The sequence below is a fragment of the Natrix helvetica genome (genome assembly GCF_964273705.1).
Source record: "Natrix helvetica genome assembly, chromosome: 3".
Taxonomy (NCBI): Eukaryota; Metazoa; Chordata; class Lepidosauria; order Squamata; family Natricidae; genus Natrix; species Natrix helvetica.
The window spans coordinates 153,488,999-153,493,689 of NC_138549.1; the positions used below are offsets into that span (position 1 = coordinate 153,488,999).

Genomic DNA, 4,691 nt, shown 5'->3' on the forward strand with positions numbered 1-4,691 from the left:
CAGAATTCACAAAACTCCATTTGGACTCCCAAGTCCTTCTAAAGTGGGTGGAACTGAATATTTTTTGCATTTTTTTAGTTTTGGGGATTTAAAGATCTAAGCATATTTAACGATTTCATTTTTTTAATTGGGCAAAATTTATATTGTTAACTCCTCCAACTCACAAAACACACACAAAAAAGTGAAAAGTTCAGTCCTATTACTTCTGTGATAGTTCACAGATAATATATACTATTGTAGTAGAGCCCCCAAAGCCAAAAAGGATTGTTAACCTTGGGTTACATTGCTGAATTACAACCAGGGAATGTTCAACTTCATTGAAGCTCACTAGGTGATTTGGGGACCAATTTACTTAGAAAACTTGTTGCTATGGGGATAAAATTAAAGAAACTATGTATGGCTCCCTGAACTCCTTATATAAAAAGAGATAGATTTAAAAGGAAATAACATTTGCCAAAAAAAAAAAAAAAACCTTCAGAGATTTTGGAAGACTGATTTCCACACATCATCAATCCCTAATTCCTTTATGGGAATACTGTTGATTAAGAGTGGGAATTCAAACACCAAATAAAAAAATGTCATGTACCACTGGACAATGAATAAAGTGTAATTATACAGCAGTTCTGCTTTATATTTTACATATATCTGTTTCTTTTTGTTCTATCCACTTCACTCAGATGACTCTACAGAAGTATTTCCAACTTGGAAATAAAAATAAGAGAAAAGCAGTTTGAGCACTGAAGTCCCTGGTATAATTATTCTCCTTTGCCTGACAATCTAATTTAAACCAGAATGATGCAGTAATTCATCACAGTTCTTTCAGGAACATACAGAAAACGTTAGTTTCTGTTCCCCCACTCCCACCTTCCAATCAAGCTCCATGTAAATAAGATGAGCTGGAGTGTAACATTCACTACCTCTAATCAGTCATGTTCTTGGTTTATTAAGGTCCAGTAATACAAAATGCTAATATACATATAATATTTTTTTAAAGTTTTAAATAAAATATTTATTGGTGACCTTGATGAACCCAAAAGTAGCTATGTAGGTTTCATCTTTATTTTTAATCCTCTTTTTTTAAAAAAAAACAAACAAACCACAAGCTTGCTTATCTTTGACACCGAGCCGATGCTCTGCGCTGCTTTATGGGACCTTGGTAAAACAGCTCACTGTAACAACATTGCCAAAAAGGCATTAAGAGTTGTTAATCTAATTTTGTGAAGCTTCTTCTCTGGTAACATTGTACTGCTAACTAGGGCATACAAAACCTTTGCCAGACCAAGTCTCGAATAGAGCTCATCTGCCTAGAATCCACACAGTATATCGGACATTAATACAATTGAGTGGGTCCAGAAGTATTTCACGAGAAAAGTACTTGACTCCTCTGCTACAAGGAGTCTGCTACAACGTCTTACCTGCCAATGACTACTTCAGCTTCAACCTCAATAATACTCGGGCAAACAATAGATATAAACTCAAGGTAAACCGTTCCAAACGAGATTGCAGAAAATATGACTTCAGCAACAGAGTGGTCAGCTCCTGGAATGCTCTACCTGTCTCCCTTGTTACATCCTCTAACCCTCACAGCTTCATCCTTAAACTGTCTACTGTGGACCTCACCCCATTCCTAAGAGGTCGGTAAAGGGGGCGTGCATAAGTGTACCAGCGTGCCTACCATCCCTGTCCTACTGTCCCCATTTATTTGTACTCATTTTCTTTGTTCATGTCCATGTTTATACTTATATCTGTTATCTCGTACATGTTTGACAAACTAAATAAAATAAATAAAAATAAAAATAAACAGCTCCACGAGGACTTCCAGAAAAGACCTGCATTATTAAAACAACTCCTGACAGTTTTTCTTTGTCCAGGCTGCTCCCCTGGAAGCCCTGCCCATTCCAGTCCACATGGGCTCAGCGGCCCCGATTCCCCTTCACTCTGCAGCATTGGAACCTGTATTTTTCCCGTCAGAGTCACAATTTTGACTTCATCTACTTTCACCACCTCGGTAGCCTCTCTGAATTCCACATCATTCAGTACGAAGGTCCAAATGTTGTCGCAAAACCTGTACGTGTTCAGAGAGCCCCTGAAATTGTCTCTATTTCTGACCCGCTGTGCTAATGCAGGACTGATAGCTTTGTCAAACTTTAGGAGGACTTGAAGAGCAAGCTGAAGTGTGATCTGCTAGACTGAATGAGCTCATCCAGGCTTTCTTGAAGACTGTTTTCCCGGATAGTGTTTCTATACAGTTGGTAAGCCATGGCTCAGGTAGACAGATGCTGATCATCCACAGATCTGAAACTATCTGATTTTCACTAACGATCTCTTGCCCACAAGGCACCTGCCAGGCTCCTGCAGACCTCCAATGGACCACCGGCTCCGATCCCTGCCTCCTTCTGACACCACCCAATATAATCTAAGGTGCTTTCAAGTAAGGACCATTAAGGAAGACATAAAATGATGGACTCAGGGATTTTAAGCCACACATTGACATCATTTGGAGTTTTCAACATATGTTACATATCCATTGTTATACACCACCTACAGAATGTGCAGGCAAGTATAAAAAACATTAACATATGGCAGAAATTAACAAGTTAAGAGTCTCAGAGTCTTTAATTTTCAATGCCACTATATAATTTTATGTCCAGACAGACCAGGACTGAGCACATGAATAGGACTGCATTAAACTTTGAGAAATTCTAGTTCTAACACATTCTGCAGCTTCAACTCATTGCCATCCACCTGAGAAAAAAAATTATGGTAAGGAAACATTCAAATGCTTTCATACATTTTACCAGAGAAGCAAGGATGTCTTCTGAGGCTAAAAAAAAAGAGAGAGAATATAGAGAATGATGCTTGCATAAGTTAATTTTACATTCTCCTTCACTTACCTCATGCCTTTAATTTCTTTCTTTCTCTTGTTATTTCTTGCTCCTTTTTTGTTCACTGCATAATATCTGGAGAGAGAGAAGTTCCCTAAGGATGCGCTCCAGAACGAGTTCAAAAGCTTGGAAGAATAAACCTCAGGTCACAGTAACCGACTCAGATTGGATACTGCATAATATTGTTTATCCGAAAAGAGAATTGTGTGATAAGCAAGCGTGATGTTTACAAGTTGGGAAATCTGCTGCCCATTTTTTTCCATACTTTTTAATCCCAGAGTTTGGTGCAGAATTTTGTCGTCTATGTTCCATGTCAGAATCACTGAGTCTTACTGAATCTGATGCTTCACAGGTATTTGACAGTCCGAGGATTACTTGATGCTCTCTGAGCATGACTGTTTGCTTGCCAAAATGTCATTTACCTGTCTAGGTTTCCTCTATACTTCTTTATTTCAAAACCCATTACTTGCTTGTAGATGATGCTAAGAAGTTTTGCCTTTTTCTGTAACTGCCTATTTGCCTAAATTCTGCATATCGTTGTCATGCCAGAAAAGGAGCGGATAGGTTGTCACTTTGACTATGACAATTGCATATAATTTTTTCTAGAGAAGTTCATTGTTCCACCTACCAGCATTAGAAATTTTAAAGGCAGTGGAAATTTGCCAGCAGAGCAAATGTCAAATTCTGGGGGGAAACAGTTTATTACCTTTATTTTTGTGAAGGGAATAAATTGTATTGTGCATTTAAAATATGGACCACAGAAGCTGAGATGAGTCAATTCTTGGCTGGCAATTCTTAGCAGTATATGTATATGTGTGCATGTTTAGGCCAAAATCCAAATGTATTAGAACAGAGTGAAAAACAAAAACCCACCAACCACAATCCAGTACAACGTCAATGCATTTAGCTGGATTTAAAACTGTTGGGTGACAAAAAGATTGGTTGCCTAGAATTGCCTAAGGAACTTGCTCTTAACCCTTCTAAAAATGTTACACATAGCCCCAGAAGGTTACGTACTTCTGTGTTAATGGAAACAAGAATAGATAATGTGGAAATGCAAAATTTAAGGCATACATATGAAAGCATGCTACATTTGGCTAGATGGACTTGTGGTGTGTCTTAAATCATAAATCATCTTCATTGAGCAGAGATAGATGTGAACCAAAGCAGATGCCTTCCATTTATTAAACTAACTTGTAAGACTTGTAAGTGATGTACTTTGAGGTCTAATTCAGTAAGAAGTTTTGACAGTCATGTTAAAACACTGGCTGTAGTTTGATTTTTTTTAAAAAGAGTTTTGATGGCTCACAAGTAAGGAAACTTAGAGGATGTCCATCTCATTCATACAAATACATCAGACTCCCTGACAAACAATATTATAAAAATAATAATAGCCACAGAGCAGTGGTGGGATTCAAAAACTCTTACTACTGTTTCTGTAGACGTAGCTTGGTGGGCGTGGCAGAGGAAGGATACTGTAAAATCTTCATTCCCTCCCCACTCCAGCGGAAGGTTACTGCAAAATCCCCATTTCCTCCCGATCAGCTGGGACTCGGGAGAGAGTAGATGGGGGCAGGGGTAGTCAGAAGTGGTATTTACTAGTTCTCCAAATTATTCAAAATTTACACTACCAGTTCTCCAGAATACCACCTCTGCCACAGGGCATGTTTCAGAATATTTCAACTAACTTTTGTTGAACGTATCCCCAAAGTAACCAAATAAATGAATTTCTTTAAAGGTTGATGATTGGAAGAAAGCTTCCCTGATTGAAGACCAGGACTGACAAAGTATCAATCACTGCTTCTT

At 38.2% G+C, this 4,691-nt stretch overlaps 1 pseudogene across 1 annotated transcript; it reads right to left on the reverse strand.

The window, feature by feature from the left end:
- Window positions 1-1,933: 1,933 nt before the first annotated feature.
- On the reverse strand, window positions 1,934-2,261 carry LOC309389472 (transcription initiation factor IIA subunit 2-like; annotated as a pseudogene). The gene has a single exon. The product of its transcript is annotated as a transcription initiation factor IIA subunit 2-like (transcript).
- Between the last annotated feature and the right edge of the window lie 2,430 nt (window positions 2,262-4,691).